This window comes from Corvus hawaiiensis, chromosome 30, assembly GCF_020740725.1.
Source record: "Corvus hawaiiensis isolate bCorHaw1 chromosome 30, bCorHaw1.pri.cur, whole genome shotgun sequence".
In the NCBI taxonomy this organism is placed as follows: Eukaryota; Metazoa; Chordata; class Aves; order Passeriformes; family Corvidae; genus Corvus; species Corvus hawaiiensis.
In genome coordinates this window covers 6,491,536-6,507,600 of record NC_063242.1, presented here as the reverse complement: position 1 = coordinate 6,507,600, position 16,065 = coordinate 6,491,536, and the positions used below count along the sequence as shown (strand labels likewise).

Genomic DNA, 16,065 nt, shown 5'->3' with positions numbered 1-16,065 from the left:
TTAACAGTCTTTTATTAGCACTTAATTTGACAGCAGATATGCTTTGGAGAACTTTAATGACCCCTTAATGGATCCCTACAACCACATGTACACAGACAAGATACAATCAAGTCCTGGGACTTATTCTCACTGTGTGTTTGTACACATCCCAGAACAGCAGCAACAGATCATCACTGCTACTGGGTGCCACCATATGACAACAGCTTATAATTATACTCTCTTGATAAATCATCATCTTCTGTAAGCCTAAACCGCTGACTTTGTGTCAGATAAAAACAGATGCCTGCAGTGTTTCCATGCACCTTTACCTGACCATCATGTTGTGGTTTGATGTAGAGGATGATTGTTAGCAAAAGGAACTGATCAGAGCTACAAAAGCCTGGAAAAGGGAACTGTTCCAAGTCCTCATTTTATCTCCTTTATAATGCTAAAAACATAAAGCTACTACTTCTTTTTAGGAGAGCAGAAACATTATAGCCAGCACATTCTTTGCAAAAGTAGTCAGAGTTAAGGCTGTAGCAGTAAAAGTCGTCTAGAAAATGTGCTTTCAGGACAGATTCATGACAGTATTCACAAAAAAGACGGGATGAACAACAGACTTCCCAAGTGTTTTTTTTCATGGCTGTTTTTGCTGACATGCATCTTTCACAAACCCAGCTAGTTCTAACAAATTCTATTCATTAACAGTAATTTCTTTGTTTCCTTTCTTAAGGAAGTTTGCTACCAGTGCTAAAAATTAATCAGTCTTAGGTGGCTGTTAGCATCATGCCTGACATCCTCCCAACCCTTCTGTGCCAACAGCCTGGTTTTTCAGCATAGCTTCATCCTTCTCACAGGCCCCTTGCAACACCCGAATCGCTCCTGTTTTCATTCTGAACACAAACCTGCTCCACTTCATATTCCTCCTCCAAAAACTCTCATGCTCAGCATGCCACATCCACCCACTCATCCCAAGTCTCTGCCACCTTCAAGTTCAGAAGTGTGCAACAGCCAGGAAAAAGGGATTGCAGAGCAAAGTACACCTAGGGGACAAGAGACAGGAAAGAAGTCTACAACAAACGGTGATTTGTGCAGAAGAACCAAGTCTTAAGTCCCTCCAAGTAACAACACAGAAGAAAAATTCAGTTACCCCATGCATATGCAAACACGTGCTTGACCAACCTCCTCTTCTCCTTCTATTTAACATCTCCTCTCCACAACCACCACCACTTTAATTTCTCCCAGAACCTTGATGAAGCAGGACTGCACATGCTAGGCACCAGACAAAACACCAGGTATCTCCCATATCCTGCTCGTACACAACTCTGCACACACCTCATCTCATTCTGGTGCTGCTGCAGGACGGCAGCGACCACCCAGCAGACCAGTGCCACAGGAAATAAAACAAATCTCAGTCAGACCCCATTAACGCATCCCAGACAGTGACATCCAGCAACACTGTTCAGGGACGAGATGACCAACGGAGCCCTGGCCACAACCTCAGCCTCACCACTCATGAAGAAATGGATCACCAAAGACAATGATTCTTCTGCTACCTTAATGCAGGTAACTACAGATTCCTGCCATGGTGATTTCTGATGAAACAAAGACGCCCACCTACAGAAACTCAGTGCCCCTAGGTACAGGGGAAAGTGGTCCTCCACCTTCAACAGTCTTCCTGGACACTCACAGCTCCTCCAAACATCCATTTTCTCCTCTTTATTTCTGTACAATCTTGTTACTGTCTTTTTTCCTTTAAGGCTGTGTTCAGCTCATCACACCCCGTTTTCCTCTCCTCCAGCTTTTGCTGTGCCTGCTGCTTGCACCAGCTCTTCATCACTTCCGAGCGAAGAGACCAATGCTGATGCCAGACGTGAAACGGCTGAGAGATCTTTATGAGTGAACCAGCTCATACTGGCACAGCTCCGCTATCCCAAACACAAGGTGTAATTATCTTACTTGTGGGTGGAATTACACGAGGAGTAGTTCTGGTTATCTGGTCTTCAATAGACTTCACAGAGCTGCCGTAAGATTCCACAAGAATTGAGTTATGCTAGTCAAAATCCATAAGACCCTAACAGCATGGGAGGAAACTAGGGAGGACTGTGTGAAGAGCATTTTTATTATTCGTCTGCTAAATTATTTTCCTACCTTCACATACTGCTACACTGACACAGATATTTTCTTTTTAAAAGAAGGGAAGATTCAAGTTCAAAACTTCATTTTGCATATTAGAATGAGAAACTGATATTTAAGCCCTTCAAATACTGTTATCTTCTTGAAACTGTAAAATACAATGAATAAAGCAGAATAAACCAGGTTTGTAAGAAAACAAAAATCTGTCTCGTCTAGCATCTTCTTAGCTGTCAGACTCTCAACTCTGATCATCTTGGCCTTTTTCTTACATATTGAAGAGAGTTTAGTTTAAGAGAGAGTGCTCTTCTTCCACGCGGATCACAGATGACACAGACTGTACCAAGCAAAGGTGTTTTTTTTCCTGTTCAGAGGAAGTACCACCTCAGAGGACAGCATTCCCAATCCCACTGAGCCAGCAGGACAGGTCCCTACACACTCCAGACTAACCTGCTCTGGTCTGCAAGCTGAACTGCAGGAGAAAAGACTTGAACCAAAATTCAGACAAACTTCTTGACCCTGGTCACTGGCCTGGACCACTTGTCCTTCATCAAGTCCATTACACTCTCTCTCCCATCCCCCAGGAGCACAAAACTCAAAGAGCCACATTAAGCAGGTAACCATCTGTCTTCCTCTCCAGCCTGGTGATACAAGTCTTGATCCTCGGATACCAGTGACAGAACCTGCAGGAAGCTCGGACAAGCCTTCTGCAAGGACATTAGAAGACCTAGTCTTTAGAAGGGTAAGAATCTCTTATATCTCAAGGTTCCCGTTTCTTTCCCTTTCACCAGCCTGCCAGACCAGCCAGTCCCCAGAGGATTCCTTTTAAGTTCATATCATCCACTCCTTTAACAAAAGAAGTCAGCATTTCTCTTCTTAAACTTCTTGTTCTCCCCCTTATTTTCTGTCAGAGCCAAGGACACAAAAACAATTATGGTTCTCTCCACCAGTCCTGTGCAGTGCTCCACATCCAGCTAAAAAGTTGCAGAAATGCTCACCTGCTATTTCATTGCATTTCACTTGGCAAGTATTGAAAAGCCAAATAAATGTCACTCGGTTATCTCAAGCTGTACGTCAGGACAAGGTAGCAAAGAGTGTGAAAGTCACAGCATCTCCCAAGCTAGATAGCAGAAGATAAGAGTAATATCTAAAGGGCTCCATCATGGCTGTCATCCTTTTATGAGGACTCAGAGGGGATGGCCTGGTTTGCAACTCCATCCCTACCTCAGAGACAAATGTGGGATCTGCAATAAACAGGTCGGAGTTAAAGGATTTTGTCATGCAGAGGTACACACAGTTTTTGTGCAGGTTAGAACAGGACACACAAAATCCTCCAGTCTGTTGCATAGACTGCACATCATACACATTGTTGTGAGCGAGAAACGCCCTGGGTTCTGCACTGAAACAGGAGACACAACAGCAGGCAACTCAGCAGCAGGCATTTTAAATTTTCTTAGAGGCCTGCATGAATTTCACAATTCTTGTTTTGTACCATTTTTCAGACTTTTAACAAGCCAAACCACCCCTTTACAATACCTAGGCTCCTTAGACATCTACTTCAGAATGTAAAAATCTGAGGGGAAAGGCTGCCCACAATCTAGAAGCCACTTTTGAGCTCCAGACACCCTCCTTATAAATCCATGAAACTTCGAAGTGAAATATTAGCAATCCTCGCCTTTTGCACTGCTTACTTTTGTGATGGCAACCTATAATCCCTAATCAACCTAGAAAATAAATGACCGATAAACCAATCTGCTTGTAACCCCATTAACAGATTCTGGCTTCAGTATCAACAGGGTAATTTGCTGAGACTATTTTTAATCCCAACTGCTAAACCATTAATCCCACAATTTCCACATAGTATTTCCACCACCCCCCAAATTTACTCAAGGTTACCAACAATTTTGCAACTCATTAAAAAGCAGATAAATAAGTAACATTTGCAAATATACACCTCCTGGCACTGGAGAACTGACAGACTCCGATTACTTGGTTGATCCCGTTAAAGCCATTACTTTCTAATTGGAAAGAGTCATTCAGAAGCAAAGCTGTGTGTCTGGCATGTCACTTGACACCTGGTATGTACCGCTCATGATAAGATGAACTCTCCAATATGCTTGCCACAATGAAAAGAAGTGGGTTATTTCATCACACCACTGATAGTCACAGCTCTCTTCTAAAATCTGTTCAAATTTATTGGGACCAAGGTTATCAACATAAATTGTCATGTTTTCTCAAACTGGCTTTAAAATATTCTTCAACTATCATTATTAATGTCAATATAAATTATGCATTGAAGATCACAGCATTCATTACTGAGGTAAAATTTATCTGGAGGGAAAGAGAAAAAAAAGAGACAGAGCAAATCTAATTAAAGTATTTACAGATTTCATACAGCTTTTCTCTTTAGTGATGAAAACACTTCTTTAAAAAAGGTCTTAAAATAAGCATTCACAGAGCCATCAAAAACAGTACCAAGAAAGCATTGTGTTAATCACCTAAAGGTACAGTTACACACAGGATGTTGCAAAGGGACTGATGTGATGATAATACATGAGCCTGGTAGTTTATCCAAGGATGTATCAATGTGCTAGCACAACAGTCTGGAAGACAGACCCTTGGTTTCAAGTAAGCAGCTACACACAGGAGGAAAAGCTGTATTTAGTGTTGGAAGGGTGGTGTTTAATGTTCCTTTCAACTTCTGTAAATTACAACGTCAGCCATTCCTAATTAGTATACATTAGTATTCAAACACCACGTTGAAATTAGAAGCTTAGCAGTTTTTCGGTACACTTATAGACACTTCAGACAAACACATGAATAACCTTGTTGAAACATTTTAGAGTCCCAAGGTTAAAAGAAATTACTTTAGGAGACAGATGGTGAGCAACCGGTACCTCAGTGAGGAGTGCCACTGACTTTTCAAAGTTCTCACGCTACGCACCGTATGGGGCTGACTCCTATTTACTGCACACTTTGGAACTTTGCAGTAGAGCCTCAATCTCCTGAAACCCCAAAGATGTGCATAGATAGGATGGCACAGGGGAAAGAAAGCCTAAAAATACAACACCCAGGGAAATCCAAAGGGAAAATAAGATATCTTATTTCCCTAACTGCATAGTTTAAGTCAATCCTTAAGCTGCCTGATTCATGGTTTTATCATACTTGTGGCTGCCAATGCTGGTACCAGCTCACCAATACAGGTGCCTCAGAGTCTACCGCAAAGGAAGCCAGAATGCATCCATTAAAATAGACAACTAAGCAACCTCTGTGTAAAGACTGGAGGACGGGGGCGGGAGGGGGAGAAAGACTTTGCAAGCACACACTCAACCATCAAAGGAGCAGCTCTAGTTTCAGCCAGCAGAGACTGTAACACCTCACCCCGCAATCCTTTACAACACACCGTGTCACTGGCTATTGTTCATAACTCTTCCCGCAAACCATTTCAACATTCAGAGAATGACTATTTCTTAAGGAAATTATTTCAGAAGGGAAAAATATTGCTTACTCATGAACCTGGTATCAGTGTAACAATGAAGCAAAACAGCTACAGACAATTACATTGCACAATCTTAAATGCATCTTTTATTGTACTAGATTTCAGAAAAAGAACATTCTGAAACACTGAAATAAATCAGAGAATAAATGTGACTTGTTGTCAGCTCATACAATATGGGTTAAATGCTACCATATGGTGAGTGCGCACACGTTACCCTTTTAAAAACAAAGAACATGGCTAATTTCATTCCCAAATCTATTTTTAAATAAGTAAACGTGATCATTTTAAAATTAGGCTACAATTGTGACTAGAACACCTCAATTTCCACCAGCTTCTCTCTTTCTTTCTTTACTGAAAACTAACACCACTTCACTGCTCACCATCTTTTTAAAAAAGGCAAGGAAAAATTACTATTCAGTCAGCTTTATCCCTGTAAAAAGCCAACATAAGCATTTCTATGCAGTGTAAAAATAGTGACAAGCCAACTCACCGTTCTTCCTTTCTTATACCTGCCGGAGAAGCAAAGCATGCGTGCGTCTGTGTGTGTGTGTGTGTGTGCAGTACGTTAAAACTCACTGACATACGATCCGGTTTTCAGCAAACACTCACAACAGGACCTGCCCAACAGACAGAGCTCTCACTTTCTCTGCACCCCCCAGCATGTACTGAGACATACAGTTTCAGTACACTCCCAGCCGAAAAAGAACAAAAAAAAAAAAACAAAGGAAACACGTATGAAATACACACAGGGTAGCTGAAGCGGATGCTGTTGGTTTGAAAATTGTCTGTCTAGCCTCTGTGCTGAATATTTGTTTTTATCATTATACCATAAATGAAACATGTCAGGAGTCTAAAAATAGCTACAAATTGTAATTACACATGCTTTGTAGTTTCTATTTTACTTTGAAAAGAAGATTAAAAGCTAGATCATTTTAGAAACCGGCCTTAAAGATTTGGGGAGCCACAAAATTCTTCTACTTTGCAATTTGAAGTACACTGCTGGAAAGCATTTCCTTTGGGACATAAATATGACAGCCCCAACATGGAGAAGCAAGCTCCCAACACCACACAGTTAGATGGCGAGAAAGAAAAGGGAGAATAGCAGACAAAGCAAAAAGTAATTTCTTAGAGATTCTAAGAGTGCCCTGATTACAGATGTAATACTATAAGCTTTAATTAGGAGCTAAGTGCTGTGTGCTAAATTCATCCCCACATCCAGTGCTGTAAATTCAGTCACCCTACTAAAGTTACCTTGGGTTTTGCCACGACGGTACAACAGCAATGCCAGGCCTACAGCTTCTCCAACAGCTCATAATGAAATGCGGATTTTATTGAACAAGCGTTAAGCTACACAATATCCTGATGATACAAATTAAGTTCTTTTCCAAATGTAATCACTTAAATGAAAGGTTAGCAAAAATGAATTTTAAGTAGTTCTCAGAAGGTAAGCAGTCTTGAATCCACAGAAAAGAGCCTCTGTTCCTCCATGACTTAAAACAGTTTAGACCAGCGTCTTCAGCAGCCCTGTCCCAGTGTCCCTGCAATGGACACTATGTGCAATATTAGCTCACAACCTGGGAGTGGTAAATAAACAACTTATCTCACAGCAGACCTGTGCTACTGCTATGAGACCTGCTAGAATTTATTGGCAATAAATAGTTTGGTAGCAACTTATGAGATGCAAGTTCTGTCCATCCATGCACTAACTTAATCTCAGAACACACGCTTAATGCCTCGTGTTCAGCACAAGGCGCTGTTGCCGTAATGCAGTTTCAGAAACACAAGGAGAAACTGCTAACACCAAGTGTGTAACAATGCTGACGGGGCTCTGCAGATAACCAAGATGTACACAACATCAAAAAATGAACAACCAGCGTTGAGTAATCATCACACCAAAAAAAAGAGAGCTCGCTGGCTTCAAATGGTAAAGCAGGTTCAGCAGATCAAGAGACCAAACATTTGCTGACTAATAGTTAGGTAATGAAAGTAAACATTTGTAATGAAGTCATCATCCTAATGAAAGCCGTGGCAGTGTTAACTACCTGGACCATAATCCACTAGCAAGTCTTAGTGCGGGCGGGCTCACTAACATAATATTTACTGGAATCGCTCCTGGTGGAAAAGGAAAGGAAGTTTCATTTACTTTCAACATAGAATTGACAATCAAGAAATATTGCTATCTGTTAAGTCATTCTAACTCCCAAGTATTGCACAGAGTTTCTGTGCAGTTACAGTGGGTAACTGAAAAACAGAATTTTGCCTTCAGTGTCTGATTCAGAACAGCTTTATCCTAGCACTGAAGTGTATAAATATTTGCAGCATGTAAGATGTCTGCTTTGAAAAAGCAATGTTGCTCCAAGTTTCAAATATTTATATTGCAGATACCTAATCAAATAAATGTGACTTTTTTTTTTCCTGTTTTTTTGCCACACTGTGATTAGGTATCTGGATTAAGTTTATGGCTAGAGAAAAAGAAATGACCATAGTAAGTTTTAGTTGATTAACTGCCAATATAACTAAGGATTTCGGATTTGCATACAGAAACTGTAATTCCACCCAGAATCACCCTCATGCAACTCCCAGTAGTCAGTGGGAGTGGAAAGGCTGCTTATTATGGGGCAGCAGTGGATTCACAAGCAACAAGTCAGTTTTTAGGACTTCTTTAGTACATGCTCTTACCCAACTGAAGAACATCACATGGCTGTGAAAAACAGTAGTAAGTCCATTTCTCCTTTCTGTGCAGAAATCCAATGCCCATTTGGGCTTGAAAGGTATGTATCTACAAATTCATACTTGTGTCTCAAAAACTTAAACAGGCACATTTTCTTGTGAAATCTTCAAGCTTGGACAAGTTGCTTCCTGCAAAATGCAATCACTTTGCATTTCAGCTTTCTATTTTGATGACTTTAAGAAACAGTACAGTCAAACCCAGACTTCCAGTTTAAGTACACATATGCAGACTTCATCACTGGTCTCAATGAAAGCTTATGCACTGGATTATTCTACATACTGCATTTAATTCCAGAGAACTCCTGGAAGTTCTTGGCACAAACTGAAGTCTTCACAGAAGTTAGGCCTTTCAAAGCTGACAGGTTTTGGATCATACTAAATATAGATGCCCTTCATTAGATGGGACCTCAGCATAAAACTCACCAGATCTTAATCACAGAGAACTATAGATAGATGACTATAGATAACTCTAGTTATAGGTAACTGCATACAGATAATACTTATCGGTAACTATATACATACATATAACTATACAAGATAATAGTTATAGGTAATTAAAAATAACTGTTGAAGTCACCTGCACACAAAGACCTTAACAAAAAAATCCAAATAAACAGACTGCCCAAAGTTTTTAAGAGTTGGTAACTACACCATTTCTATGACGATACTCTTCCAGGCTGCCCCCTCTGGTGTAAGCACCCACAGCAAAGGTGCATTTTAAAGGTTACTCATTTTTCAGTCAACTGAAGCCAACAGCCCAGCTTCTGAAGGTGATCTGTAAGATGTTAAAACATAAACATCCTCCTTTGCTAAAACAAGGATCAATTCAACAGGGAGAGATTCAGAACAATGGCACAATAGTTTTCAACTCCTTCAATGAATGCTTCTGTACTGATAATTGCTATTATTAAATCTTGGTGACAGCATGATACTATGACCAATTATAAAATCATAAAATTAATCTAATTTTTAAAGCAAATACATTAGTCACTGCCACAGGAAAACTTTAATCTACAAAATGTTGTTCCATTCTAGGCAGAGAGAGTTACTGAGGTCACTTGCAAGTAACAATAGGTAGATTTCACCCTAGTGATGTAAACTCTTTTCTATTCTGTGATGCACAGAGAAATAGTCATTCACATTCATAGAGGGACTAATACATAGTTTGTCTGGTACAGAAGTTTAGAAGGTTGTGCTAAGCTTAGATAGGTGCCACGCTAACAAAGATCACTCCTCTCCTTAAACATGTTTTAGATTATTCCTTAGGACAATGTTATTCTCACTGATGCTTTGTTTTTTCTCTCCCTTCTGTAAGCATTATCTTTGCATATTAAACTAACAGTTTAGAGGGGGCGTTATAATGCCCTATTGTTCACAAAGACTCCACAGTACTTATCACTAACTAGGTGTCACTTCAACACCACTCAGTTTTATAGGAACTAAAGGCTTGAAAACAAACCCCAGGCAAGAATTTCTAGAGACAGCTAAAAACCAGTTTACACCAGGAGCTAGTAAAGGGGTTCTTGTGCCAGTAACACAGAGCCCCATGCAAATGACTTTATTATACAAAACTCACTAAAGATAGCTACGGCAGCTGCTCTTGTGAAAAGATGTCTCCTGGAATATCCGCACCTTGATACTAATTACACCACAGGTGTTCCTATGCAACTTCAGCTTCCAGTTTCAACATGAGGAAAGCTCCAAAAACCACTGTGGCCCACCCTAGTGGGACAAAGCTGGGATGCACAGAGTAGCAAATGACCAGGCTGATGATTGTGGGTTTGCTGTGACAGAGGTAAAGGACACGCTGGTGGAGAAACAAAGCAACAACATTCTCTAACAAACGACTCATCCCAGCCAGCTGCCATGGACAAAGGGACTGGAGCAAAACTCCCAATATACTCCACGCTGAGAGGAAACTTTTGTTATGATCACCATCACCCCTCCCTGGCACTGCTCCCCCCAAAAACAGCCAACACCTCTTACAATGCAGTTATTTTCGACCCACTGGCAGCAGCCAGCCTGGGGGGCAAGCACATGGGGGGGCCTCACTAGAGAAGCCCAACATGCACTACCACCCACACCCACTCGTGGGACACAGCCACAAACACGGGGGCACGAGCACACACACGCACCTGCTTCAATGAAGCATTCCCCTTCCCTGCAGCCATGTGAGCCTCACTGCCATGCACACACATACCCAGCAGGACCTGCAGGCACACACATCTGGCTCCCATGCAGCAATGCAACATACCCCATCCCTGCCTTGCATCTGCGCACACACACTCCTATCCACCTGCCACAACGCCCCTCCCGGCCCTGCGTGCACCTGTCCTGCATGCAGCACCCAGCTCCCCAGCAGGTACATGTACACACTCCCCCGGCCCCATCCACATATCCCTCGCAGGGCTGGGGGGGGGGGGGGGGGGGGGGGGCGGGGGGGGGGCAGCTGAAGGTTACTGCCCTCCTACAGGGTCAGCATCCTCCTGCTTGGCCCAGGACACACAGGGCCTTAAAACACTGCTGGAAAGCAATGGTCAAAAATCAGGACACACATCACATCTCACAAAATAAAACTCAGCTATCATCCCACCCACACACCATGCCCAGGGATGGGGGCACAAAGGAAATCTGACGGAAGATTTTGAAAAAGACTCCCGCTCCCAAATCAAAATCAACCCATGTTATGCCACTCAGCTTTTGCTTAAAATTACGCTTTTTGGGGGGGGGGGGGGGGGGGGGGGAGGAGCGGGGTCGGGGAGAAGCCAACGAAATACACGGTTGCCAAGTCGAGTTAATGAAAAACCCTTTGGCTGTTAACTCATTTAGTGCAGCAAGCATGAAATAAAGTCCGTGGCATGGGGCCAAAGCGCAGCGGCCCTTTGCCGGGCAGGCTTCTGGGACCTCTCCCCGGCCGCCGACGAGCCGGCCCGGAGCACGGCAGCCAGCCACCAGCTTTGGGGGGAGAATCTCCAGAAACCGGTGAATCAGCCTCAAAATAATAGTAAGGTTAAAATAAACCCTGCAAAAATCAAAAGATCGATGGCCCCGCCAGGCCCGAGGAGCTTTTTCATAAAGGCACTTTTGCACCCACTTCCAAAAAAAAGCCGGATCCCAGCGCTGCGGGGGGAACGGCGAGCGGACACCAGTAACGAGGGCGGGCCGGGGGTGCGCTCAGGGCAGGGCAGGGTAGGGTAGGGCAGGGCAGAGCACGGCAGGGCAGGAGGAAGGCCGGGGAAAGGCGGCGGCACGGCGGCTCCTCGTCCCACCTCACCGCGCCCCGACACCCCGGGGCCGAGCGGAGCGGAGCGCAGCCGGGCCGGGCGGTGGCAGGGGGCGGGCCCGCGGGCTGGGGCCGCCCCGGCGGGGCGGGGCCGCCGGCGGGCGGGGGCTCGGCTCGGCGTCCGTCCGGCCCCGTTTCCCAACCCCGCCTCACCGCGGCACCCCCGCGTCCCTCCCCGCCGAGGAAACTTCTCCGCTCGCTGGGAGAGTTCGGCTTCCCAGCCGGGGAGACGCTGGGTGCGGGCGGGGGGGGCGGCGGGGAGCGCCTGGCGATGGGGAGCGAGGGGAGGAGGAAGAGGAGGGGAGGAGGAGACGGTGAGAGAGTTGCGCCTCTCCCCAAAAAGGGACTTTGACCCCGCACCGCTCTCCGGCGGTCCGCGAATTACATATTTTTGTCACAGGTCGGATCCTAACGCACGTCGACACAGCGTCTAATTTATGAACTCATCAGCCTAATTTCATTATTTAATCATGCGCCCAGCAATCGTGTTTCCTTAAGAAAGGACTGACCTATTTTTGGCTGGAGATAAACGATCATGTTAACAGATGTTAATCTTGTAATCTGTTTTTCCTGTAAGCACTTCGCATACCCGCGTTTCAGACATTTAAAAAAAAAATTTAAAAAATCTTGCCCAAACGACTTGACGTCACGATTCAGTTATTATTTAAAAAAAAAAAAATAAATCTCGCAGTGGTTTCAAAGACATTAAATCTTTTTCACTTTATAAATGCTGATTTGTTCTGCCTCAACTCCCACAGGCTTTTATTTGCATTTCAAATTCCACAGGTTACACCAGTCGCCTTTTCAGAAAATGTACACCAACAATAAGGCAGCAAATGGGAGGGGGGGGGGAGGGGAACCCTGCATCTGGATTAAATAAAGAAGAGAATTAATGTTTCGAAAATAGTCCGAGCAAAATGATATTTGCACGTCCAATGCCCAAGCGCCTCAGTATCTATAGGGGTAATGTAAAGGATAAGCTGTGGGCACACACAATGCGCATTCCCCAGAAGATCCCTGTCTGCTGCTGGGAGCTTATTAACGCTCCTAATAAATGGTGCTGACTCCAAACCGACACTTTTCGGCTTAAAACACAGGGTTTGTCTCCAGCAGTTAATTGCAGAGGTTAGCTGGTTTGAGGGGAAAAACAACGGCCGGCTGTCATGCTCCACACGCCTCCCCACACGTACTGCCAGTTTTAGCACCCCACCTTCTTCCCTCATAGCAAAGTTTACCCATCCAAACTTTCCTCAACTTGCCCAAGTGCTTAATTCGCATTAGGATCGCGACTCGGCGCTATGCTAATGATCACCGAAGATAGTAATGGGGGGAGGGAGGGAGGGACCAGGAGGAGGAAATCTTTTATAGCACAAAATGTCTGGAACTGCATTATTTCTGTTCTTCTTTTCTCTCCCTCCCTATCTCTCCCCCCTTCCTTCCCTCCTCTCGCCCCCCCCCCCCTTTTTTTTTAACATGTACATTAAACTCCCTGCCTCCCTCCCCCACTCCACCCGCATCAAACGGGCTATTTTTCCTCTTCTGGAAATAATCGCTACGGAGACATTGTCCTCCGAGTCCTCCTCGCTGTCTATATGTGAATAATTGTTTTTTCTGCCCGCCCACCCCCAACTTCCTTTGATAAACTGTGTACTTCTCTAACGGGGATCACGCAGCGACCGACTCGCCACGGAACCGAGTGCGACTCGCAAACAAGGGGGGGACACACACGGACCCAGCCCCACATCGGGTATTTCACGCACACGCTGGATCAATATTAGCGGGGGTGGAGGGAGAGAAGGGGGGAACAACCCACTGTTAATAATTGAAGTGGCTACTCGGGGCTCGACGACCCATCACCCACCTTCTTCAGCCGAAGCTTTTTACTTTAAAGTGCGGCAATTTGTTCTTTGTCTCTTAATGGATTAATATCGCAGTCCGCCCCCCCCTCAACGCCCCTGACGGAGCGTACAAAGCCAAAAGGCTCCCGGAGCCCGCAGGGCTTCCCCCACCCCCCGGCACCACCACTGCAGTAAACCCGACCTCCTCCTCGCGGAACAGCGCAAAGTTACCATTTTGGAGCTGCTCCGATGACCAGGGGGACAGTCCCCGTATCCGGGGGGAAGCGCGAAGTTGAGGGATTTTTTTCCCCCCAGGGGCACAGACCGAGGACCCCCCCGCCCCCCGGGCCATCGCCCGCCCCGCCGCCCCTCACCTCCTGCGCGGCCGGCGGCGGCAGCGTTCGGGGAAGGGCGCGCCGAGCCGCCCTGAAGGTGAAACCACGCGCCGCATGCGAGCGGCGCCGCGCTGCACATGATCCGCCGAGCGGCTCCACTGGCGCGGGCGGGGGCGGCCCCGCCGGCCCCCACCGCGCCCCGCGCCCGCGCACCGCCCCCGCCGCGCCCCGCCCGCCCCGCCGCGCGTCCCCCGGCGGTCGCGCTGGTGTGGCCGGTGCGGATCCCGCACGCACACGCCGGGGACCATTGTCTGCGCGGGGCAAAGTTGGGGCGCGGGTGCCGCCGCCCCCGGGCGCTGCGGGAGCGCGGGGGGGAGGAAGGCGGGCGCCGCGTTGTGCGGGCGCGGAGTGGCGCTTCTGCCCACCGGCGCTCCGGTTCCCACGTACCTCCTCCGCTGCGAAAGGTGCGGGCTGGAGTTGCCCCAGATGCATTTCTATGAGAAACTTTATTTTTTCTTTTCTTCTTTTTTTTTTTTTGGGGGGGGGGGGGGGCGAATTCCACTGGTAAAATATTTATGGATCTATTGAAATGCGCAGAAACAACAACATTAAAGTCCTCAATCAAGATCAAAGAGGAATACTGTTCAACAGCCACGCTGGGGAAGTTGAAAGACCTCCGAACAAATCAATCTGCCATATGGCTTTAGAAAGAAAAAAAATAAAAAACAAGCAACAGAAAAGGCCCCCATGCCACCCTCCTTTCCTATGGCTGAAAAGTTCAATTCTTGTTTTCCTGCCTGTTTGCGAAGCTCGGTTTAATCACGCCAAATCTGTGTGTGCCACAGGCGAGGGGAGTGTGTTTAGTCTATGGCTGGGAAGCCTAATTTAACGCTCGGTACTAGACATCAAGGGTGTGGATGGAGCCTTTTTTTTTTTCTTTCTTTCTTTGTCTCGTAATGTGCGATGACGTACAATTGACACGGAGCACTTTTGACGGAGGGACGGTGTTTCTCGACGCCCCGGGCCGGCACAACCCCATCGCCCCCGGGCACCCCGGCTCCGAGCTCCCCGCCGTGGTCGGCCCCCGCCCCTGTCCCGGCCCTTCCTGGGCGCACCGGCCCCTTGCCACCCTCCCTCCGTCTCACACTTGGGACGCGAACTGCTCCAGCAATGAGAAGAAAACAAAATTGGGGCCGGGGGAGGCTTTAAATCCTGCCCTTTCCAGTGCTTACTACAGGAACCCTCGGAATAAAGGGAAGCGGTGGGGGTGGGGGGCAGCGAGCGAGAGGGGAAGGTTGGTAATGAAGGATACACGAATCATAAAATGTAAGCTATGTGTGATTAATGATCTGCACTAATTTGTATAGCAGGCGTGTTAAAGGTCATTGACAATTGTTGCTGCTTTCAGCATGAATGCCTGAGTGGGATGTATTTGGGACAATCAAATTAAATTCTAATTCACAGAAGAAAAAATAACTAGGCATGCATAGCAGCTGGTCAAAATATAGAGGACATGCTTTAAAAAATGCACATTGCCTGTTCTTCAAAGGCAGCTTCATTACATTAATGTGGTGTCTTTAAGTGCCTCAATAGTAAATAACGTATCTGGAATGTCTGGATTTTGTCCCTTATGCATCAGCATCTTTCCTGCACACTTTTTCAATCGCAGGCCAAATTGGGTTCCCAGTTACTCCAGAAGTGCAGCATTTTGTGGGAATTCTGAGTTCATTGGTGCCAGATTTACCTGTGAGTGGACCAGAGCAGATGTCACCTCTCTGAGCCTGAAGAATCCACCCCAGGCACACGCCTGTAACACAAGCGTGTAGATTCTCTAATCACAGTTTATATAGTACTTTAGTATTTCTTTACACAAAGAGTAAGAAATCCATCATAAATCAGCATTCCTGGGCAGTATTTAGAACTACAGTATTAAGCTAACAATTTCCATATGGCGAAAATTGACAAGTCAGAGCAATGAAAGGTGCATGAGACTTCTCAACTCCTCTACCTAAAAATGTGATTTTTATGACCTACTCCTTTTCTCTCGGAGTCTGTACAGATCCTTTTCCTTAGACAGTAAAACATGAGAATACACAACACAGTTCTTGCTCTATTTCTTGACAGAGTAATGCTTAAAATGCTTAATATTTTCCATACTTGCTTCCATAGGGCCCAGTCTTACATTTCTTTAACCCCCGTAAGAAAATAAGAGGCCACAGGGGTGAAAGGACAGGAGAACCCAACTCAAGCTTAGTAAGCGAGGGGTAT

At 45.6% G+C, this 16,065-nt stretch overlaps 1 protein-coding gene across 3 annotated transcripts in view; it reads right to left on the bottom strand.

Annotated features, from left to right (window-relative positions):
• The window catches only part of ZNF516 (zinc finger protein 516), a 100,243-nt gene extending 86,282 nt beyond the window's left edge, over positions 1 to 13,961 (bottom strand). Inside the window, exon 1 of one of the 3 annotated variants that reach the window (XM_048289461.1) lies at positions 13,837 to 13,961. The gene's annotated coding sequence lies outside the window, so the exon portion shown is untranslated. Of the gene's footprint in view, positions 1 to 6,101; positions 6,177 to 13,693; positions 13,744 to 13,836 lie in introns of those variants that run through there. The other 2 variants (XM_048289463.1, XM_048289462.1) reach the window with 2 other exon arrangements.
• Positions 13,962 to 16,065: the final 2,104 nt, after the last annotated feature.